The sequence below is a fragment of the Aotus nancymaae genome, unplaced genomic scaffold (genome assembly GCF_030222135.1).
Source record: "Aotus nancymaae isolate 86718 unplaced genomic scaffold, 86718_ANA_hifiasm-v0.15.2.pri h1tg000001l, whole genome shotgun sequence".
In the NCBI taxonomy this organism is placed as follows: domain Eukaryota; kingdom Metazoa; phylum Chordata; class Mammalia; order Primates; family Aotidae; genus Aotus; species Aotus nancymaae.
The window spans coordinates 4946314-4971828 of NW_026988412.1; positions in this window are offsets into that span (position 1 = coordinate 4946314).

The following is a 25515-nucleotide window of genomic DNA, read 5'->3' on the forward strand; positions in this document are numbered from 1 at the left end:
AGCCGCAGGCTATAACCCACCTGCCCTCTGAATCACAGGTCAGGGCTGCCCCCAGGAGGTAGTGAATTCCCAGGCACTGCTTGTTCCCGTTCCCTGCGCCCACAGGCAAAGTGAGTTCCGGTAGCTTCTGGAGAGTGTGCAAAGAGACTCAGGTGCTGGCTGTTGGCAGTGTAGACACCCAGTCACAGTTGTGCTGGAACATGACCAAGAGCCTGAGGGCACCTGAGTGGAGTTCTGGCAGCAGCCAAGGTAGGTAGAAACTCACATATTAGCAATGCAGAGAGGGAAAATTGGAAATGGAATCTATTATTATTATTATCATTTTAAGACAGGGTCTCACTCTTTCGCCCAGGCTGCAGTGCAATGGCATGATCACAGCTCACTGCAGTCTCGACCTCCTGGGTTCACATGATCTCCGGGCTGCCTCAGCCTCACAGGTTGCTGAGCCTAAAGGAGCACACTCCCCACCCCCACGCCTGGCTTTTTTAATTAAATTTTTGTAGAGACGACATACAGCTGTGTTGCCCAGGCTGTTCTCAAACTCATGTCTTCAAACCATCTGCCCACCTCAGCCTCCCAAAGTGCTGGGATTACAGGCATGAGCCATCACACCCAACCTAAGAATCAATTACTTTTAAAAGTTTGTTAAAGTATTAATTTAAAATTCAACCCGACTCTTTGTTTCTTTAAAAAAAAAAAAAGCCGAGTATGATGAAGCTTTGCACTTGCTGTGAGCGCAGCAAGTGAGCTCCTCATTCTGCTTCCCTCTCTCCAGAGCCAGTGAGGCTCCAGCTCCTTGTCCGAGATGTTTGAGGGGCCCATGGAGACCCAGTGATGGTTAGCAGAGGAATAGGTACCGAGAGCAACGCAAAGGAGATGTGAAGCCATTTGCTTCACTGAACAAATGTGATGTGTTTCCCACAGCCTCAATAAAGCCTTTGGGGCATAAAAAAAGAGTCTGCAGCTTCACCGAGCACTGAAGGGTGTAGTTCAGGTAAATCAGAAGTTTTCTCAAAGTGCTTTACCCCATACTTGTATTGCAGAAGTTTGTTGGCGGGCTTATTTTCCTTTCTTTCAGTATTTTTCTCTGTGGGTCTCTACAGGGAAGTTTTCCAAAAGAAACCTCAGGATTCTTATTTCTCTGGTTCTTGTAGGGGTGGTAGATGGGTCAAAGGTGTCACCCCACCACAAACTAAAGCTCATTTGGAATTCTTGCAATTAATTTTACCATTATCAGTAATGGAACCAGGTCACTGTGATCCCAATACTGCTGCCCTTCAAATCTGAGTTATCCATGTGGACAGTTTAGGGTAGGTGAGCCAGAAATTGCCAAACTTCTATGGGGTGGTATGTAAGCATGTACTGTGTAACTCACTTAATTTGCCTTTTCTTTAGCTTATTATTTTATTTGCTTTTTTGTTTTTGTTTTTTGAGATGGAGTCTTGCTCTGTCACCCAGGCTGAAGTGCAGTGGTGCCATCTCAGCTTACTGGAACTTCTGCCTCCCACGTTCAAGCGATTCTCCGGCCTCAGCCTCCTGAGTAGCTGGGATTACAGGCACGTGCCACCACACCTAGCTAATTTTTGTATTTTTAGTAGAGATGAGGTTTTGCCATGCTGGCCAGGCTGATCTCGAACTCCTGACCTCAGGTGATCCGCCCGGCTCAGCCTCCCAAAGTGCTGGGATTACAGGCATGAGCCACCGCATCCAGCCTGTTTTTCATTTTTTTAAGGACACTTTGTAATTTACAGAAAAATTGAGAAGATACCATAGAGTTCCCATATAGCCTCCTACACACAGATTCTCCTATTACTAACATCTTACATCAGTGTGGTACAGAGATTGCAATTAATGAACCAATATTGACATGCTAGTATTAAGCAAAGCCCATCGTTTATTCGGATTTTCTTGGTTTTCTGCCTAATGTCTTTTTCTCTGCATTAGGATGTTGCCAGGATTCTGCATTACGTTTGACCATCATATCTCTTTACGCTCCTCTGGACTGCGAGTTTTTCAGACTTTCTTCTTTTTTGATGGCTTTGACAGTCTTGAGAAGTACGGGCCAGGTGCATTATAGGATGTCCCTCTGTTGGGATGTCTCTGGTGTTCTTCTCCTGACTGATTGGGATCATGGATTTTGGGGAGGAAGACCACAAGAGGTAAAGTGCTACGTCACTTCATATCAAGCGTACACACGATCAATGTGATTACGGCTGTTGATGTTAATTAACCTTGATTACCTGGATAAGGTGGCAGTTCCCAGGTTTCTCCACTGTACGTTACTCTTATTGCCCTGCCTCATGCTGTACTCTTTGGAAGGAAGGCACCATGTGTGATCCACACTGAAGGAGCGGGAAGCTGTGCTCTACCTCCTTTTGGCTGGATCCTCCATAGTTTACTTGAAATTCTGCAGGGAGATTTGTCTCTTCTCCCCCATTAATTAACTGATGCATCATTTATATATATCAGTGTGAATTCATAGACATTTATTTTCAACTTTACCTTTGCAACTTTGACTTTATTTGATACTACTGTATTTATTTTGTTGCCCAAATTGTTCCAACTCCGGCCATTGGCAGCTCTTTGGGTTGGCTTCTGTGCTCCTTGGACATGCCCCCATGAATGTGTGTTCATTTTTTTTATCACTGCCTTATTTTCTGGTAGTACAGGTTGTTTCAAGGTCATCTTATATATTCCCTGCCCCAGTTCTGGAATGAGACATTTTTCCAAGGCAAATGATTTTTTTTTTTTTTTTTTTTTTTGGAGAATCGTATTTAAAGCCAAGATCTGAACTTGTTGCATGTGGTTACTGAGATGTCATTGATTTTAAGGCCTCTCAGCTGACAGAACAAAGAAATATATAGTCATATGTTACATAACGTTTCAGTCAACAGCAGACCGCATATACAACAGTGGTATCATAAAATTAAAATACCATATTTTTACTGTAACTTATTTATATTTAGATGCATTTAAATACATGAATATTTCTCCTGTGTTACAATTGCCTACAGCATTCAGGTGCTGTAGAGGTGTGTAGCCTAGGAGCAATAGACTATACCATGTAGCCCAGGTGTGTAGCAGGCCATACCATCAAGGTTTGTGTAAGCACACCCTATGATGTTCACACTACACAGTTGTCTAACGATGATTAATCGGGACATGTCCTGGTTGTTAAGTGATGCTTGACTGTATGTACATGTGCATATTCACAAATATGTTCATATGGAATTGTCTGTATTTATACTGAGTTCAACATGAGTTGTTACTGATAGCTCCAATTCTAATTCACTACCGCATGGGTCATTCGAGTCTTCTCTCCTTGCTCAGTGTAAATTCCTGCTCCAACAATAAAAAACCTGGTTTCCATCGACACTATTCTTAACTGCTTAGTTTCAAGCACATGTATGGTATCTGGTTTGTCAGCCCATCCTCTGTGAAAAACAGGTTCCTCCGAGCACAGGACTCACGTGCAGACCCTTTGCCTTTAGTCCCACACACTCCATTCACTTTCCGAGATACTTAGGCCAACGCCTACTCCCCTACCTCCTTCAGTGAAGTTATTTCATACATTTAATAATACAGGTAGACTCTCTTGTCACAGTCTTCATTTTTTCCCTGGATTGCACTAATTTGATTTTGATTTCAAAAATATGAAGCAATTTTTCCATGCCCAGGGAGTCTCTCTGTCAGATTCTATCAAGTGGGGGCCTTGAGTAGCAAAATCATTTTTATTAGTAGTCTGGCTACAGAAAAAAGTTGCCATCAAGTATCTGAGGACTTAGAAGGTATAAGTTACCATGACAGTTGTGATCTCTACCTCCGAGGGGGCGTGTGTGTGTGTGTGTGTGTGTGTGTGTGGTTTAAGTGACTTCGTGTGTGTTTACATGTGTGGTTTAAGTCCGCCACTTTCTTCCTAGGCAAACTTAAGACATATTTTCTAACCTTTTTGAGATCATTTCCTCTTTCATAAAATGAGATAACACAGTTCCTCCTGCAGAAGTCTGTGCTGAGAAGCACATGAAGTAATGCACAGCAAGGGCTGGCACAGGGCCTGGCCTAGGAAAGCACCCGGAACCATCAGTCGCTATTGCCCTTGCTGTTGTTAAAATCACAGATAAGCTATTTGCCACAATCATTATTCAGAAAAAAAGATTTTCTTTCATAAGAAAGCAAAAATCTTATCTCTCACCCCTCTCCTAGTTACTTCTAGATGCAGAATTTTGAGGAAGACAAACAAAAACAGCCTAGTATCTGATTATCTAATACATTCTTTATGTCTAGAGAATGACTATTCACACCAAAAAAATCACTGAGGAATATTTCATACACATTCAGTCTTATCCCTTTCTAACTTCAGAATTTAGTTATTATAGCTTTAGAATCTCCCTTTCGTATCAAGAGGTGGACTATAGAACAATCTTTTCACAAGAACTCTAAGCCATGCCACCATTGTTTAATTGCCTGCTATCCTCATAGCTTATTTCTATCATTTTTAGTCTTTCTTCTGTAGACTGAAATCAGTGGCTCTCAATTTGAAGAGCGCGTGTTTGTGTGTGTGTGTTTGTGTGTGGGAGATAGGAGAAGGAAGGGGTTGTATCAGCTCTCTACTATCGTGATAATGCTGCATAACAAACTACCATAAAACTTAGTGCCTTAAAAGAAGAAGCCCTTATTTAGCTCACGTGTCTGTGGGTCATTGATTCAGGCTCTGGTAGGCTGGGCAGCTCTACTGTCAGCGGGCCCATGAACACATGCCATGCAGTTGGCTGTTGGCTGATCAGGATGGGCATGGACTTGGCTGTGTTGCCTAGGGCAGCTGGACTCGGCTTTCCAGGCCTCCTCCTACATCAGGCCAGCTCTGGCCTCCTCTCACAGTGAAGGCAGAGGAGCGAGAGAGAGAGAGAGGGCAAATGGATAAGTGCCACTGCACACCTCTGTGCACATCACATCTCTGCCATCCCTTGGCCTAAGTCAAATCAAAGGCTGAGGAAAGAGACTCACCTCTTTAGTGAAAGAACTGAAGAGTCACACCACAGGTGGCCTGGATACAGGGAGGGGTGGAGCATTGAAGCCACTCACGCCATCTCTTACAGGGTAGGTGTCAGAGCTACCTTGGGAATGTTTTCTAACTCCTCACACACATCCACGCAATAGAGACTTTGATACACTCTGGTCCCCCCGCATTGCACCTTGCTGTGGGAAAACCACTTCCTCATAGGCCCTACACTAACAAACTGCCTCCCAAGCCCACTCAGATTCCATGCTGGGTCATAGACTTCCATTTGTGCAAAATGTTTAACTGTATTTAACAAGGAAAACGCTTGTTGGACACTGCTAGTTCCGGGCAGCCACAGTGAGGAAGAGACAGTCACTGGCCCCAAGGGCTCCTGACTGGTTGGAGGAACAGCACAGCCTGCAGCTTCAATGCAGCACAGCAAGGGAAACAGCAGAGAAAAGCAAAGCATGGCCGTGGCTGGGAGATTCAGGGGCAAAATCTTTTATTCATTCATGTATTTGTTCTTCTACTTCAAAATGCAATTGAAAAATGAACTCCAGTTTCTTCAACAGATATAGTGCAAGAAAATAAAAAGGGATGGAGGGGAAACTAAGGATTAAAAGAGACAAGAGATACATGGCACAGCTACCTCATCATAGTGTGGATCTTACTGGGATTCATACAAACAACTGAAAAAAAATTATGTTGTTTCTAAGACAATTGGAAACATAAATGTTGATATTAAGAAATTACTGTTAATTTTTTCAGTCTAATAATATAATAACATAGTTATATTTAAAACAGTGCTGGCCAGGCACGGTGGCTGACGCTGGTAATCCCAACAGTTTGGGAGGACCGAGGCAGGCGGATCCCTTGAGGCCAGGAGTTCAAGATCAGCCAACATGGCCAAAATGGAGAAACCCTATCTCTACTAAAAATGCAAAAAGTAGCTGGGTATGGTGGTGGGCACCTGTAATCCCAGCTACTCAGGAGGCTAAGGCACAAGAATCGCTTGAACCTGGGAGGTGGAGGCTACAGTCAGCTGAGATCATGCCATTGTATTCCAGCCTGGGCAACAGAACAATACTCTGTCTCAAAAAATAAAATAAAATAGTACTTATTTTAGAACAATATACCTAAATATTTGTGAATGACATGATATAATGTTTAAAATTTGCATCAAAATAATATGGAAGTGGGTGTGGATGGGGCAGAGCTAGCCATGGGTTGATGGTTGTTGGGGCTAATAATGAGCACATGGGGTCCTATACACTGTTCTGTTGACTTTTGTGTATGTTTCAAATTTTCCACAATAGAAAGTTAAATAAATAAACTCAGAAAGATCGACAGGATTATCTCAGCTGATTCTGATGATTTCCAGGAACCTCCCATCACACACACACACACACACACACACACACACACACACTTACAGTTCAGTCCACACGTAACCAACATTGTGCACTGGTTTGGTGCCTTGCTGTTATTGTATTTTCTCTCTTATTGGCCTGATAGCCAATGATTCCATCTGTACAAAAGCAATCTGTGCCCCTGGATCCCTTCTGGCCCCATAAGAACTACGAAGCTGGTTCATCCCCCTTATCTCTAGGGTCCCCTTGAGTGGTCCCTGCCCTTATGCACCGATTCCTGCCAATCATGATCTTGTCAGGAATCCTGATGACTGTTCTGTATTACCTCTTAGTGATGGAGAGCCACTGGCTCTTGCAAACATGAAAAAATATGAAGTTAAAAAAAAAAGCCCACCCATAACTCCACAAACAGCTCCCCAGGGATAAAAGCATTCCTTTACAAATTATTATCTGAAGCTTAAATGCGTAGACCATTTCGTGTTCAAAAAATGCTAATGGTTTTCTAACTTGTATCAAGAAAGTCTCGCATACTGATACAACCTAGTCTTTTAGCTGCCCAGGTGGTCATCATGTTCTTAGCTTGAAAAAATAAATATTAGCTGGAATTGGATGTAATAAGAATAAGCAGGCAGTTACAGCCCAGCTCTAGAATGAACAAAACCCCAGGCTGATACTGCATGATAACTGATGTTGACAGTCTTAATGTTTCCATTCCCTTTAGGGACTTTGATATGAATGTTCCAGAACATCAGTTCTGTCCAATCTGCAGATCCCACAGATGTAGTGATGCAGGAAATGACAAACCACCCTGTCCTGCAAGATCACTCCTTTGCCTACATGAGGTTTCTGACAAATGCTTTTTCCTGGCAAACACATGAGTTCAGCTTTGCAGGGGATGAGAAATCAGAGGCTAAAAACTGAGGATGGTCTCACATGGAGCGCAGTCTATAAGTGGAGGATCATATCAAGTGGAGGCTGAAGGGTATGGGGAGGGACCATAGGTCGCTTTTAAGCCTATAACCTTCTTACTTTTGTCCAGATGGCTTAGCTTTGTGTGTCTTCAACAATGGCTTGACGTGGTTAGTAAAGTACTGGAGTTAAGACTCCGGGAATACAAACACAGCTGTCTTCAGGATGCAGCCAGGTAATGCCTCAGTGCAAACTGGACAGAGCATTATATGTCCTACCAAGCAGGCATGGTCTTTGCTTCTAAAAGAAACATGCATTCACCCATTTTTCTTGAAACACAAGGATTTCTGTATCTCCGTATCTATCATTTTCCCTCTTGGTGGCGGCATGTGGGTATCAACTTTATTTTATTTCCCTCTTCCCTGTAAGTGAAATAACATAGCAAGTGGGTTGATAATTGGCAACTTACACTCAGCCCAGTCACAGGAAGGCGTAGAATGGGGTGGGCATCAGGCACGCTGGGAGGGTGTAGCCACGGCTCGGCTCATCAGGGTTAGTACCTCATGGAACCCGGCATTGCCAGGTCTTCCTGTTGCTGAAGGAAAATCAGAAATGTAGAGACTTGCAAAAAATCTGATTTTTAAAGTTTGGTAACTTATTCAAATCTATACATATTTTTAAATATATTGCAGAACAAGGTAACACAACCCGTCTGTGGGTGAACTCTGGCCCTCAGACCACGAGTTTGCAGCTTCTGCATAAACTACTGGGAAAAAAGTTAACCCTTGAACTTTCTTTCCTCATAAAAGTGCCGCTCTTTGGCAACATTTTCCCATATCTTTTTAATGTTCTGTTTGACTTCCAAGGCACAAATAAAAAGTACTTCCTGCCATGTGAACTTCTACCTCCTCTACACGGTAGAAAGAAACACCTTTCCTCTTTCATTATTGGAGTCTATGATTTTTGAATCCTTTTTCTTTAAGAACTTCCCTTTATCTCATTCCTTTGGGCCAGAAGCCTACTTTGCTGAGGAAACTTGGCAGAAGGTTATATTTAGAAAAGTGCGGAGCCTAGCGAATTCCCCTATCAGCTGCTCCGGAACCCATGACCCCACAGAGCGGGGCCGTTGCTCTGCTATTTCTGCCTGCCCTTGGGGGGATATCTTATCTAAAAACACATAATGAGGCATTCTGGCCTGTATGCCCAAGACAGGTTTGTGAGCACTGATTTAAATGGGCATAGGGATACCTCTTGGTAATAATTGTCTTCTTTTACTGTTACCTTTATTGCCAGAACAACAATAACAAAGGTTTTTATGACTAGTAAAATGAAAAGGGGCTAGCCACTTCCTTCCTCTCCCACTAGGCCTGGAGTTCACGTCCCACCCCTTCTCTCTGCTGTCTACTTGTAATTAGGCCACGGATGCTACAATCCAATGGGCTTTATATTTTTATCTTCTGGGAACAGCTACTCAGTTGGGTCGTCCTCGGGTAATAGGGTTTACTCCAAGAAAAGATGAGGAACGAGGGCAACAGGAAAATGGAGGAACTCACAGACAGTTGTGCCGAGGAAGGCCTCATAGGGACTGAAAGTCAGGATTCTTGTCCCAAGAGTGGTTCCTGATGCCAGGGGCTCAGTTCCAGTGAGGTGGCATTCAACCCCCAGGCCACAGGAGTTCACCCATCCCCCACCGTTAGGGATGCTGGACTGAATTGTGTGCCCCACAGATTCATATTTTGATGTCCTAACCCCCAGAAACTCAGAATGCGACCTTCTTAGGAATTAAAGCCTTTAAACAGGTAATAAAGTTAAATGTGGTCACACAGGCAGTCCCTCCTCCACTATGACCGGTGTCCTTAGGAGAAAAGGAGATGAGGACACAGACACTTACAGAAGGAAGAGCGTGTGAAGACACAGGGAGCAGACGGCCACCGGCAAGCCAAGGAGAGTGGCCTGAGTGGAAGCCACCCTGCCCGACGAGAAGCCAACGCGCCAACGACACCTTATCTCCAGCTCTGGCCTCCAGCACAGCCAGAGCTCTGTTTCTGTGGCTGAAGCCACCCAGAGTGTGGTACTTTGTTATGGCAGACTTAGCTGACTCCCATGTGGGGGCTCAGCCACTTTGGCCCCTGATGCCCCGCAGCTACTGCTGCCACCCACCGTCCTAGCCCCTGAATATCTCTGGATCCCCACCTGCGCTGACTCAGCGCTTCTGCCCAGGCAGAGCACTCCAACCAACCCTCCTTGCAAGCTGCTGGGTCAGGTGCCCCATCCTTTTGCAACCCGGTGACCAGGAGGTCACAGGATATGCTCTGATGCCACCTGGGGCTGTCTGCCTTGGCATGAGCTATAGAAAGGAATTCCCTCCCAAGAAAGACATCCGTGTACCTGCTTGTGTGTGCCTATGTGACACTGCTTAGGTTGACATGTCACCACCTTCATTTATTCAAAAGCCAGTTTATTCTAGAAAATGCAAACTAGTCTACAGTGATGATGAAGTGGGGGTTCAGTGGGGTTTGAGGAAACTTTAGGGAGGAAAGACATACCATGTGATTTGATTGTGGCTATGATTTTGACTATGGCCATGGATTTATGGACGTGTTTATCTTCCCAAAACTCTTGAAATCATACCCATTACAACATGAATGCTGCTTATTGCATTAAATGAGACCTCAATAAAGTTGATTTTTGTAAAAGCTACTTTAAGAAGCTAGTTTCTAGATATTTGGCTCCCTTAGGGTATGACAGAAAAGTCTGGAGGTTTAGGCCAAGTGCTAGAGAGGGCTCAGAAACCTCCCCTGGCTTAGCCTGTGACATGAACCTGTGGTTTCTCCACCTCCTTGGCTGGGCAGACAGTGGAGTCCGTGGGCGAGGACTGGCTCTGTTGGGAAACGCCTGCACCAACTCCCTGGCAGCTAGAGTCAAATGAAGGTGTTGAGCAACCTCTGAAGAGGAAATCTCAGCTAATTATGGCAATGATTGCTATTGTGGTGATCCGACACCTCCCTTTCAGAGAGTATAAGAAAATACCCTCTGGTCTGAGCCCCTCTTGTTCATCCCCACTTTGTTCAAAAACTACATTTTCTCAAACTTTGAAAGCAATTGTAGCTCGGTTTCCATTTTGGAGTGCAAGCTTTGATATCCCCGTCAGTACAAGTATTTAATGAGGCAATGTTGTTTGCAACATAACCTGGAAGGAATCCTGCTAGCATCTAGAAGGGACGTGCCCAGACCATGCCAAGGCCTGGCTTCACTCTTGTTGGTTTTGATGTATGCTGAGTTGGGTGAGGATAGATGGACCCATTATATTGCCATTAATTCAAAAACATAGAGTTTAAAGGCACAGCCATTTTTTAAATGTTTTGAAAACAGAAACAAAGATATTTATCAGATGCTCCTTTGTGATAAACCTTTTATTGAGGTACAGCATAATACAGAAATGGGCACCAATTGTGGAGGAACAACTTTATTGCTGTATAACATAGCGTTCTACCCTATGCCAGCACCACAATTTATTTATGCATTCTACTCTTGCTGGGTATCTGGATCCTTCCCAGTTTGGGTGCAGGGGTGACAAGGTAATGCCTTTTCGTCACTCATCACAAGGGTTGTGGCTGACACTCTTCTACTGAAAAACAGGCCAGCAAGAGAAAAAGTATAACACATGTGTTTAACCAAGTTTTATATGATGTGGGAGGCTTCAGAAGTGAGGAACCAAAACCCAGGGAAAACTGTTCGTTTTGCCCTGTTTTGTATGCTAAATCTGATGAGAGAAGTGAATAGTTGTGAAGAAGCATGACTGGATAAAAAGTCAAATGGTATTAAACAGGGTGGAGTGGGAGAACCTAGCAAAGACTCTTTGCTTGTTCAGATTCTTTCCATTTTTTTCTCTCTCTCTTTTTTTTTTTTTTTTTTTGAGGCAGAGTGTTGCTCTGTCACCCAGGCTGGAGTGTAGTGACGCAGTCTAGGCTCACTGCAACCTCCACCTCCCAGGTTCAAGTGATTTTTGTGCCTCAGCCTCCCAAGAAGCTGGAATTACAGGAGCACACCACCACGCCGGGCTAATTTTTGTATTTTTAGTAGAGACAGGGTTTTGCCATGTTGGCCAGGCTGGTATCAAACTCTTGGTCTCAAGCAGTCCTCTCACCTTGGCCTCCCAAAGTGCTGGGATTACAATGCAACTGGTCTATAATTTTTTTCTTAGATTTATCATTTATTATCTTTTAATGTTTTACAGTTATTTAAGATTTTTTAAATGTTTGTTCAGATTCTTTGCCTCTATGTATACAGCATTTTTTCTTCCTGAATCCAGGCGGGATTCCTCTCGGAAGAGGGTCTTATGGCCTACCTTCAGAGGAGGCAGATCAGAGAATGACCTTTCTAGCTTTCCTGGCTTGCTTTTGGGGAAAGGAGTTCTAGTTTCTATGACCCACTTCAGGAAAAAGGAATCCTGGTTTCTATGACATGGCTTGTGGGAGAAAAGGGAGCAGGAGAACAGAGGGCAGCAGGAGGTCAGAGCCTTTGCTTCTGAGGCCCCTCCATTCTCCTTCAGTTCAAAGTACTCAGCACGCTAAGGGGCCACACTTCGGGGTATTGTGTGCTGAGCCCCAGACAGGGGTTAACATGAACAATGTTGCTATGAACATTTTAGTACATTTCTGTAGATGAATACATGCTCAGAATTCTGCCGTATATGTAACTAGAAGTTCAATGCTTGGCTCAGATGTTTAGTTTTCCGACAAATAATTGTCTAAAATGGCTGTAGCAACATTTACTTCCACCATTTGTGTATAAGCGTTTCTGCTGTTTCTTCTCCTTGCTAACATTAGTTTTTATATCTTTTTTGTTATAGCCATTTTGGGTCAGAAATTTATTTGAGAAAAAAATTGATAAGCTGGGAAGGAATCATGATCATAAATATTTTCTGAATATTAGGCAAATTTTGTTTCTTTTTTATTTACTTTTTATTTTTATTATTATTTTTTAAGACACAGGGTCTTGCTCTGTCACCGAGGCTGGAGTGTAGTGGTATGATCATGGCTCACTGCAGCCTCAACCTTTTGGACTCCAGCAATCCCACTTTATCCTCCTGAGTAGCTGGGACTACAGGCACACACCACCATGCCTGGCTTATTTATTTATTTATTTTTTTTTTGCCAGGCATAGTGGTATGTGTCTGTAGTCCCAGCTACTCAGGAGGTCTTGCTCTGTTGCCCAGGCTGGTCTTGAACCCCTGGCCTCAAGTGATCCTCCTGCCTTGGCCTCCCAAAGCGCTGGGATTACAGGCATGAGCCACCACACCTGGAAAATTTTATTTCTTATAGAATTAAACACGTAAAAATGTTTTCCAGCCTCAGACAATCAATGGTTTACTTCATATCAGGAGACCTCCAAATGTAATTAAGCCTAAGACTCCACTGAACAATATTGAACAAGACTCAACATGAACAATACTGTGATGTGGCAGTAGGAATGGAAACTGGTGCAGCCACTTGGGCAGGTAGAGTCTATGTCGGTGGAACTAACCAAATTTGACTCTCAGATGCGGAGACAAATCAATGTCTTTGGTGTTTTTAGCAATGTACAGTAAATTACTGAGTTTACCATCTCAGACTGTGGGCAGAGCAGTGCGTTGCAATGGAAGCCATTAATCAGTTGTCAGCATGCGCTGTTTGCGCCATGTTTCCTTACATAAATAAGTCATATATATTGTATTTAGACTCAAGGTTTTGTTCTGTTCCTGGAAGCTGCATTGAGGCACCCTGAAAAGAACTGAAATAGTAACAAAAACTCAGCCAATTCAAAAGAAAATTACTTGCGACCTATCAGTGGCCAAGTGTCAGTAAATGGTGACTGGGAAGAGGCCCACCATTCCAGAGAAGTTTTTGAACAGTTGCTCAGCTGAACAACCCAGCATCGAGCTACTGGTTTTGTTCAGTTTGCTCTTGAAGTTTGACACCTAGAATTCTCTTGCCCGCTACCAGTACCAATCAACACAGCTTTCATAAATACTGTCCATGAATAGTGTCCTTCTGACGTCTTGAATTCTTTTATATGGTTACTCAAGGATGGCGTGTTACGGCTGGCCTTCTCTGTGTTGGCAAAATGAGTGAACAAATTCTCAACGCATGCTTGCTTTTAATTGGGATTTCCTGAGGTCTTAAGATATGAGTGTCATGCTTCTTATCTAACTCCAAAGTCTTCATTTGAATGCATCCAAATGTTAGGCAAAATTCCTATTCCTTTTTGGCTGCTAAAGAGATATTTTTCCATACTTACAACAAAATGTTTTCATGATAAACTTATAAATGAAGCCCATTTGTAACTATGGATTCCACTGGACAAAGACAACCGCTGACATTCTCTTCGGAGCTTACTCAGGAATATGGATTTGTCTATCTATCCTGATGTAGTAAGAACCCTCAGGGGTCAAAGCCTCTAGTCTCTTTTCCCCAGGGTCTGCCAGTCAACCCTGAAGAATACTTCCTTTCCTTTAAGTTAAAGTAGCTTATTGTAGTTCAGGAGTTTCTGAAAAAATTCAAGTATTAGGCCGGGCGCGGTGGCTCACGCCTGTAATCCCGGCACTTTGGAAAGCCGAGGCTGGCGGATCACAAGGTCAAGAAATCGAGACCATCCAGGCCAACATGGTAAAACCCCGTCTCTACTAAAAAATACAAAAAATTAGCTGGGCATGGTGGTGCATTCCTGTAGTTCCAGCTACTCGGGAGGCTGAGGCAGGAGAATTGCTTGAACCCGGGAGGCGGCGATTTCAGTGAGCCGAGATCGCACCACTGCACTTTAGCCTGGCGCCTGGTGACAGAGTGAGACTCCTGTCTCAAAAAAAAAAAAAAAAAAAAAAAAAAAATTCAAGGATTACAGGCCTTGGGCTCTTCAGCGAAATGTCTGACTTTCCATCTATAGGAAGTTAGCTTTTCCATCTATAGGAAGGTAACTGACACATCAGTTACCTATAAAGTGTATTTCGCAAACAAATGAAAAATACATCCTGGGGTCTGGGCATGGTGGCTCAGGCCTGTAATTCCAGCACTTTGGGAGGCTGAGGTGAGTGGATCACCTGAGGTCAGAAGTTTGTACTAGCCTGGCCAACATGGCAAAACCCCATCTCTATTAAAAATATAAAAATTAGCCAGGCATGGTGGTAGGTACCTGTAATCCCAGCTACATGGGAGACTGAGTCAGGAGAATTGCTTGAACCTGGGAGGCAAATGTTGCAGTGAGCTGAGCTCACACCATTGCACTCCAGCCTGGAAGACAAGAGTGAAACTCTGTCTCAAAAAAAAAAAAAAAGAAAGAAAAGAAAAGAAAAATTTCCTGGGAATTTCCTCACCTTGACAAAAGGAAAAAATCAATAGCTAACATCACACTTAATGGTAAAACACTGAAAGCTTTCCTTCTAACTTCAGAAAAAAACAAGGATGTCTGCACTTGTCACCTCTATTCAACAGTGTAGTGGAGATTTTAACCATAGTAATTAGTCAAGAAAAAGAAATAAAAGGTACTCATATTGGAAAGGAATAATAAAACTATTTCTGTGTGCAGATGACATTTGACAATTGAAACTCCTAAGGAATCCACAGATAAACCCAAAAAACTACTAGAACTAATAAACAAGATCAGCAAAATTGTAGGATACAAGGTCATTATACAAAACCCAGCTCTATTTCTATATACTAATAATGAACAGTCCAAAAATGTAATTAAGAAAACAATTCCATTTACAATAATGCCAACAAAGATAAAATATTTCATAATAAATTTAACAAAAAAGCGTAGAACTTATACACTGAAAACTATAAAACATAGTTCAAAAAAAGTTTGGATTGAAAACTTTACTATTATTGAGATGGCAATGTTCTTCAAACTGATTTACGAATTTTATGCTGTCCCTATCAAAATTCCAGTTGGCATTTTTATAGTAATGATTAAGCTGATCCTAAATTTCATATGAAAACGCAAAGGTCCCAAAATAGTCAAAACAACAAAAAAAGAAGAAAGCTGGAGGACACACACTTTCTGGTTTCAAAGCAACAAAACGCTAGCAATTGGGCCAAATGTGGTGGCTCCCACCTGTAATCCCAGCACTTTGGAAGGCCAAAGCAGGTGGATCACCTGAGGTCAAGAGGTTGAGACCAGCTTGGCCAACATGGTGAAACCCCATCTCTACCAAAAATACAAAAAAAAAAAAAAAAAAAAAAAGCCAGATGTGGTGGTGGGCCTCTGTAATCCCAGCTACTCAGGAGAATGGCTTGAACCCGGGAGGCAGAGGTTGCAGTGGTTGTGCCATTGCACTCCAGCCTGGGCAACAAGAGTGAAACTGAACAAAGAAACAAAAAACTACAATAATCAAGACTGTGTGGTTCTGTCATGTGTGTTTATTGACCATTACAATTGAAGTGAAATTTGTTGAAAGATAATTCAATTGGGTTTTTTTTTTTTTTTTTTGAGATGAAGTCTCACTCTGTTGCCTAGGCTGGAGTACAATGGTGCGATCTCAGCTCGCTGCAACCTCTGCCTCCTGAGTTCAAGCAATTCTCCTGCCTCAGCCTCCCAAGTAGCTGGGACTACAGGCACGCATCACCACACCCACCTAATTTTTGTATTTTCAGTAGAGACGGGGTTTCACTATGTTGGCCAAGATGGTCTCGATCTCTTGACCTTGTGATCCCCCTCCTTGGCCTCCCAAAGTGCTGGGATTACAGGCATGAGCCACCGCTCCCAGCCCTCAATTGTGTTTCATAGTTTAATTGGAGTTTATTTTTGTTTTTGTTTTTGTTTTGTTTTGTGTTGTTTGAGATGGAGTCTCACTCTGTCATTCTTGGTTCACTGCAGCCTTGACCTCCCTAGGCTCAGGTGATCCACCACCTCATCCTCTCAAGTAGCTGGGACCACAGGCACACGTAACCATGCCCAGATAATTTTTTGTATTTTTTGTAGAGACAGAGTTGCACCATGTTGCCCAGGCTGGGAGTTTTTTTTAAAAGAAAATTAAAAGCAATTATGCTAATTTCATTTTTATTAAAGATATGTAAGATAGGCTCTTATTTTCAGATGTTTTTAAGCTAGAATGTGTTAAAATCCGAATCCCTAGTACCTCAGAATGTGTATTTACTTGGAAATAGGGTCCTCACAGAGGTTAAGATGAGGTCATTAGGGTGGGCTATAATCCAATATAACTGGTGTCCCTATAAAAAGGAGACATTTGGTCACACGGACAGGCGTGCGTGGAGGGAAGATGATGTGAAGAGACAGGGAGAGCACTGTGTGAAGACAGATTGAAGGGACGCATGCAGATGCCACGGAAAACCAGATTGCCAGAAACACACAAGAAACTAGGAGGGAAGGGAGGATTGTCCTGGGCAGGTTTTAGTAAATCATATATCTCAGTGTCACTTCTGCAACATTCTATGGTCAAAGCAAATCACAAGGCCACCTCAGAATCAAGGAGAGAGGACGTTGACCATAGCTCTTGATTGGAGGAACTTCAGTGAATCTGTGTCTATATGATGTGGGACTTCTGTCCAGTACTGGCAGGCAGAGCCAGGGCAGCCTGCACCTGGCTAGTCTGCAGTCGTTCCTGTCCTGGAGGGTGCAATGGAGGCTCTGGTGAGGACTGACACACCCAGGGAGGATATAAACACTCGGCAGTGTCAGGAGATGAGAGAAAGGCAGCTGTGGTTGGACTTACCATGTCTCCAAGGCAGCAGGTGGGGATGGATGTGTGAGGAGTTGCACATGTCGGGTTCATCCACAGGATTCACAGGTGCAGTATGTAGATGTTCAGAGTCACAGGTGTGTTGAGGGCGACTGAGAGTATGCTTATGAAATGGAGACAGGGGTCAGGGAAGCGAGGAGGATTCCTGGTGGGGCATTCAGGACAACCTGAGAGTTGCCAGATAGTGTGATGAGGGCCCCGGATGTGTGGCCTAGTGAGGGAGGGCCAGACCCCTACAACAAAGTTTTCCTGCTGGCTCACATTTTTGCCTGGTACTACCCCAATGGATATACATATCTGAGCTCAAATCAAAGTATCACTTAAAACATTCTTTATAAGAAATTCATACCAAGATTAGCCTTTTAGTTTTTAGATAATTTTAATGTTAAGCAGACTTCTGGGTTTTGTGAAAGTTTCACTCTGTGTTCTGCCGAAGAGCCCCTCAGTCAAGGATAAGAGTGTAAAGATTTATGTTCGAGGTGACATTAAGAAATAATACCAGGGGATGGGGATGAGAGATGGGAGGAAAACAGCCACAAAAGGTCCTGTGACCAAACAGGCGACTGCTAAAATCAACTGAGGCATAGTCCTACTGTGGAATGCTGGGAGACTGTGTAGAGCACGTCTCAGGGTGGGAAAGGTTGCGGGAGTATTTATTAATCCATTCCCATCAGCCGTGGGTGGAAGGCTGCTCCCAAGGACAGAGGGACCCCAGAGGCCCCAGGAAGATTCTGGACTGGGATGCTGAGAGATGCTGGGTGCTGAAGGGATGTGGGGAGTGGGGGAGGGGAGGGGAGATACCAGAAATGTGCGCTCTAGTGACCAGAAACACATACCTATTGATTCTTAGCCTTTTGGCTAAGATCAGGTGTACTGTCTATTCTTATTGGAAAAATAGACTTTATGAAATCAGCATATAAAAGATCCCATCCTGGCTTTTGACTTGTGATGGTGACTTCCAATAATTTATTTCCATATGTTTCCATCTTTCCCAACTTTGAGTCTCAACAAACACAAATCACTGAAGAGCAGCTTTAAAAGCGTAGGCCCTGTAGTGCAGTGCAGTGACACATGAAGGGCATAGGTAATGTTTTTCCCTAGGCTAAAATTATCGAATTCTTGTTCACTGCAGAGTTTAATGTAGCAGTTGGCTCATAACCCCTCTTTATACTGTCAAACTTCCACAGAACATTCTAGTTTGGCAGTCCTAACTTCTTGGAAGCCTCAGTGACAATGCAAATTGAAGCCCCCCAGGCAAGCATTGCCTGGGCTCATTGTCATGTTCACCTGATAGCATAGTAAGATGCTACATCCCAGCAGTCTTGCCCTTGGTGTATTGACTTTCTCCCTGGCTAGGCCAAGTTTCTGGAGGCTGCCTTGGCATAGGTGTCAGCAAGCTGAGGCTTCCGCAGGCAAAGAGATCTCATCTTACCTTGTGTGAATCCATTAATAATGTCCCAATCCCACTTAGCCCTCCCAGTGGCCTGAGGTGCAGCTCTATGAGAATAACCACTTGGTTTTAGTGGCTGTAAAGGGTTTTCAATCACCTGGATGAGCTGGCATTTCACAGCATGAAAGAAAATGAAACCAGCTCAATTTCCTCACAGAGATGACATTTACAAGGATTTTAATAAAAGTAGAAATCAACCTTCCTGGTCTTAAAATCTGAAACCTACATTTTTCTCATCTGAGTTCCTTCCTCAGGAAACCCACCCTCAGGCAAGGGACTGAAACTCACCAGATCACTGCCTCCAGAGGATGGACTCTCAGACCCCTCACTCAGCAGCACTGCTTTCCTACTCCTCCCTAACTTCTTCCTGTAGGTAGTTACATCTATTCCTCTGCTGTATCAACCTCAATTTTAGTCCATAGGGGAGACAGATTTGAGGCTTATCTCTCATTCTCCTTAACTGCAGCATCCAAGAAAGCCTTCTTCCCTGGTAATACTTGTTGTCTCAGTGATTGGCTTTCTGTGCCTCTAGCAATGGGACCTAGACAGAGACCCCTGGTATTTAGGCAACAAAAAGAGACAGAGAAGGGACAAAAGATAAGAATGTGGGGGGTGGAAAAGCAGGAGAAAAGAAAGAAATAGGAGACAATGACAGAAAGAAGGATACAAGCAATAAGAAAGAGGTTTTCCATGAAAGTGTCATTTGATTGGGGCCTTGGCACATGTAGGTGCCCTTTTGAAATGGATATTGTCTCAGTCTGGAGTCTCTCAAAAAGTGATCCTAGGATATGGATTGGCATGCGGAGTTGATGTGAGGAGTGATGCTAAGGACATAATGAATGGAGGACAGCAGTCCATGGGTGTGGTCCAGTCAATGCCTAGATGAGCTCAGCTCCAATGTGATCTGCCAGCCAAGTTATCCCACCCAAGGGCAAGAGAGTTACATATTCATGCATCAACTTAGAGTAACCATTGTTTCAGGGTCGCTTCAGAGAGACCCAAACTCCCCTGTGCCTCTAGCCTGTCACAGGGAAGTGCTAATTGGAAATGCAGTGAGTGGCCATCAGCAATGAGGACATCTGGTGTGAAGTAGGGAGGTGAAGTGGCAGGGCACCCAGGGAAGCCCACGAGTATTTGCACAATTTCATTTTCAACCTTCTCCATTTGTAAGTCTCTATTCTTGTTATTTCAAAGGAAAACCATGATACCATCTCTGTTTGACTTGAGTTGGATTCCAAAGCTTTGTTACAACATCTCAGACAAAGATGACCTGGTAAATTTTATCACTGGGGAGTTATACTTTTGTTGAGAGATCAGAGCCCAGACAGACTCCTCTGGGGACAAAGCCAGGGAGTTGCTTTCTATGCTCTAGTAAACTGGCCTGGGTCATTTCTCCTAGAGAAAGGAAGAGTTGCTACATGTATTCATCTGAGGGCTTTCCAGAAAAAGGTTCTCACTGTTTGAGATGACTTTTGCAGGCAGATACAGTGGTCCTAAGCAAAGAAGAGTAAAGAAAGGGAGTTTAAAAAATTCTGACTCAGAATAGACTGTTAAAGTGATTGTTATTTTGTGTCACATTGTCAAAAAGTTCCATTATTGAAATAAAAAAGCATCTTAATATGGTGGTCTTACTTAAAAGGTGTTTCAGGCCAGGCGTGGTGACTCACATCTGTAATTTCAGCACTTTGGGAGGCTGAGGTGCACAAATTGCTTAAGGCCAGTGTAAGGCTGGTTGCCTCGCCAGGAGCTTGGACGCACACCCCGCTCCTTTTTTCCGAAAGCTCGCACATGCTCAGGCATGTTTCCTTCTCCCTTTCTCGCACAGCCTGGCTTTCACTTAAAGAACCCAGTATGCAAGTGGGGTCTTGTGATTCTAGCCAATAGTAGCCAAGTCTTTCTAGCCAATAGCAGCTGAGTCTTTCTAGCCAATAGCAGCCAAGTAATTCTAACCAATAGCAGCCAAGTTCTGTATGCAAACAAAGGCTTGTAACCTTATCCAGTAGTAGTCCTGCTCTCCCACAATCAATCGAGCTCCTCAACTCCCTATAAAACCCCACGTCTGAGAGGAGTCTGTGCGACTTCTCCGGCCCCTCCTGTCGGACTGCAGAACCTCACCCGGGAGCCTGAATAAACCCTTCATATTGGATCTCCTTGTGTTGGCCTCAGTTTCTTCTTTTTAAACTTGGCAAGAACCCAAGAACAAACCTCACAGCCAGAAGTTCAAGACCAGCCTGGGCAACATGGCAAAACCCCAACTCTACAAAAATTAGCTGGACATGGTGGTGTGTGCCTTTAGTCCTAGCTAGTTGGGAGGTTGAGATGGGAGGATCCCTTGAGCCCAGGAGGTGGAGATTGCAGTGAGCCAAGATCACACCACTGTACTCCAGCCTGTGTGATAGAGCAAGACCCCATCTGAAAGAAAGAAGGAAGGAAAGAAGGAAGGAATGAGGTAAGGAAGGAAGGAAGAAAGGAAGGAAGGGAGGGAGGGAGGGAAGGAAGGAAGAGAAAAGGTGGTTCAATGACATGAATTTCAAGGGCAAGTTTAATATGGCTCAAAAAGGGATATGACACAATGGCAGTCTCAAAGCAATTACTAAATCACTGGTTTAAAACATTCATTTAATGAATCTTTGTTGAGAATCGTGTAATAGCTGGACTCCATTCTCAATGCTGGGAATACAGCAGCAAACCACACCCACAAGGACTCCTGCCTTAGCAAGCTGGTCATTTGGTTGTGTATGACAGATCAGAAGCAAATAAGCAAAATACAGAGGATGTCGGATGATAGTAAGTACGATGGAGAAGGACAAGCAGGGCTGAGAATGGGGCAGAATAAGTTTGGGGGCTGCACTTTTGACAGTGTGGACAGGGCAGGGAATGCTTGAGCGGAATGCAGAAGATGCCTGGGGAGGATGCCATTCACACCTGTGGAAGAGCCTTCTAAGTAGAGGGAACAGCCACTGTGTAAGCCTGAAGTGGGAGTGTGCCTATTTGTTAGAGCAAGAGGCTGGGCGGGGCTTTGAAGAACGTAGGGTGCAATCTGAATTCAGTGCAGTTTCAATGTAAATGTAAACCAAAACTAAAATTCTAAGCCCCTGCCCCACTGTCAACTGAATGAATCCCTCCCCTTGGCCAAGGGAATTCCAAAGTTAACCTGAAAAACTAGTTCAGGCCATGATGCAAGTGGGGGTTGGGCATGCCTCATTATACTCTCCTCCCTTTTTAAATTCAGGAAAAAACAACCATGTCGGGCACAGTGGCTCATGCCTGAAATCCCAGCACTTTGGGAGGCCATGGCCTGGTCAACATGGTGACACTCTGTCTCTACTAGAAATACAAAGATTAGCCTGGCATGGTGGGACGTGCTGGTAATCCCAGCTACTTGGGAGGTTGAGACAGGAGAATTGCTTGAACCTGGTAGCCGAGATTGTGCCACTGCACTCCAGCCTGGGTGACAGAGGGAGACTCTGTATCAAAAAAAAAAAAAAAAAAAAAAAAGTTTTTTTTTTTTTAAAGACAAGCCAATCAGCATTAACATTAACACAGATCTTAAATCTGATAAGAAACATCTATAATCTATTCTCTCTGAAGTCTGCCACCTAGAGGCTTTATCTGTGTGACAAAACCTTGGTCTCCTCAACCCCTCATCATAACCCAGCCATTCCTTTCTATTGATAATAATTATTTCAACCAATTGCCAATCAGAAAATTTTTAAATCTACCTGTGACCTGGAAGCCTCCCCAGATTCACTTCAAGTTGTCCCACCCTTACATTGCTTACAGCTGGAACCCACATAAATCTTACATGTACTGACTGATGTCTCATGTCTCCCTAGAATGTATGAAAGCAAGCTGTACCCTGACCACCATGGGCACCTGTTGTCAGGACCTCCTGAGGCTATGTCACAGATGCGTTCTCACCTTGGCAAAATAAACTTTCTAAGTTGATTGAGAACAATCTCAGATACTTTTGGGTTCACATAATCAACTGGGCAGCTGAGTTGAGGATAGGCTGCAGGGGTCTGGGGAAAGGGGAGGGCAGGAGAAAGGCAGGAATTACTTAATCTTCATCCCCATCCTCAGTCTGATTATCTGAATGTGTTCATTTTAGGAGCAGTAATAATGGAAGGAGCTTCTGACAACTGGACAGAGGAGCAACTTGGAGAGAGTCAGGGATACCTCCACACAGGAACGCCTTTTTGCATTTAGTGATTCTACTCTAGGTGCATTCCCCAAAAAAGTGAGATGCTAACTTTAAAAGGTAGGCTGATTTGCATATAAAATATTCTCATTAGTTAGCCTGAGGGGGAAACTGGCATTTGATTAACTGCTCTGGGCTGGGCTGTCTATGTTGTTTCAATGTCATCAAAGCCCATCAGGGTTGGGGATTAAGTCAGGACACTCTTTGACTCCTTTTCCATCCACCCACCCAGTCCTCACTAGTCCTTGGCTGGTAGGAAATGGGGCAGATCTGGTTGGTCCCAATGGAACATTTTTTGGACTTTATTTCCCTGAGCTTGGCTCTTCCTGGCCAATGACTACAGTGATGTTCTCTGATGGAGGCTGGGCAGATAAAAAAAATGTCCTAAATGCCCTAAATGGAGCACCTGTTCAACAAATTCTGGTAATCCACTTTATGGAATTTTCTGCAGCCAGTTAAAATATGGCTATGATGATGAGACAGCAGCACAAGAAATGCTTTTGAAAAAAACATTTTAGAAAAATGCACAAGCTTAAACAGTCGAATTGATCAAGCAGAAGAAAGGATATCAGAAGTCGAGGACCAGCTCAGTGAAATGAAACGAGAAGACAAGATTGGAGAAAAAAGGATAAAAAGGAATGAGCAAAGTCTCCAGGAAATATGGGACTATGTGAAAAGACCTAATCTACGTTTGATAGGTGTACCTGAATGTGATGAAGAGAATGAATCCAAGTTGGAAAATACTCTTCAGGACATCATTCAGGAAAACTTTCCCAACTTAGCAAGGCAAGGTAATATTCAACTCCAGGTAATACAGAGAACACCACAAAGATATTCTTCAAGAAGACCAACCCCAAGGCACATAATTGCCAGATTTATTATGGTTGAAATGAAGGAGAAAATACTAAGGGCAGCCAGAGAGAAAGGTCAGGTTACCCACAAAGGGAAATCTATCAGACTCACAGCAGATCTCTCAGTAGAAACCCTACAAGCCAGAAAAGAGTGGGGACCAATATTTAACATCCTTAAAGAAAAGAACTTTCAACCCAGAATTTCCTATTCAGCCAAACTAAGCTTTATGAGCGAAGGAAAAATTAAATCTTTTGCGAACAAACAAGTACTTAGAGACTTCACCACCACCAGGCCTGCTTTACAAGAGCTTCTGAAAGAAGCACTATACTTATAAAGGAACAACCAATACCAGCCTTTCCAAAAATATATTAAAAAGCAAAGAACATTAATACAATGAAAAATTTACATCAACTAATGGGCAAAACAGCCAGCGAGCATCAAACGCCAGTATTAAACTTATATATATTTCAATTGGATAAAAAGCCAAAACCCATAGGTATGCTGCATCCAGACCCATCTTATATGCAACAATACACAAAGACTCAAAGAGAAGGAGGAAGATTTACCAACCAGAGAGTAAAAATAAACAAATAAACAAAAAGCAGGAGATGCAATTCTCGCCTCTGATAAAGTAGACTTTAAAGCAACAAAGATCAAAAGAGGCAAAGAAGGACATTACATAATGGTAAAAGGATCAATGTAACAAGAATAACTAACTATTCTATAGATCAACGAGATAGAAAATTAACAAGGATATTCAGGACTTGAACTTAGACCTGGAACAAGTAAACTTAATAAACATTTATAGAACTCTCCACTTCAAATACACAAAACATACATTACCACCTCACACCTATTCCAAAAGTGACTATATAATTGGAAGTAAATCACTCCTCAGTAATCGCATAGCATTTCATAGGTTTAAATGAAATATTGGTTGGCTGTTTGTTTGTTATCTTCTTCCCTTATTCCTTCCTGACTACATCATTAAGTATAATTATCAGTATACAAGAGGTTTTCAATACCCATTACTAAATTGCATTCTAGCCTGGGCAAGAAAGCAATACTCCCATTCTCTCTCCCTCTTTCTTTTCCTTTTTCCTCCTCCCCATTCTCTCTCTCTCTTTCTCTTCCTTTTTCCTCCTCCCCATTCTCTCTCTCTCTTTATCTTTAATTAAAAAAAAAAAAAAATGGAATACCTCCCATGGTTACATATATACAATTTTTAAAAAAATAAATAGGCAAGAAAAAGAACAGCAAGAAGAGCGCGAAAATGACCGAAGTTTAATAGTGATCGTATTCAGCTGTCATCACTGAGTATACATATTTTGTTTCTAAATTGTTTTGAACTTCTAGCTTTTTGATGTCTACTTTGCTGCAAAGGGAAGTCTGGTGTCTGAGAACTGACAGTTAGAAAGTTTGACTAGTGGAGACTTGAAGGTTCTGAGTGGGTACCGTCTTCTTCTCCAGTTTCTGGAAGCTGGGACTCGATTCCTATTTCAAAGCTACTGTGCCCCATGTGGGAGGCCAATGTCTGAAACGCCCTATCCCTTTCAACTTTCCTGCAAACAGTATAACAATTTCCTGGCATAATCACTAGTCATCAGTGAATTAAGCCAACAAAGATATATGAGACTGTCTTTCCTCCTTCCTTTTCCTTTCTCTTCAGAAATTTAGTCAAACAGGAATTTCAAAGGTCTCTTTCTTGCCATGTGATTTTAATACCCTTCTAACAACCTCAGACACCTTCCTGCAAATTTGATAGATGAACAATCCCTGTTAGACAAATGTTGGGGGAGAAAAATGAAAGTTTTGTGTTTCAGCTAGAAAGGGGGGTAAAAAATATGATTTGCAAAGAGGTCTGAGTTAATATTCAGAGCAAAGGTTTAGGATACTTTAAGTCCACATGGTTATGTCTATGCAAAAGCTGCTGCTTACTTCCAAACAATTCAATATATATTCTTTGGTGAAGCAATATATATAATCACTCAGGATCATAAT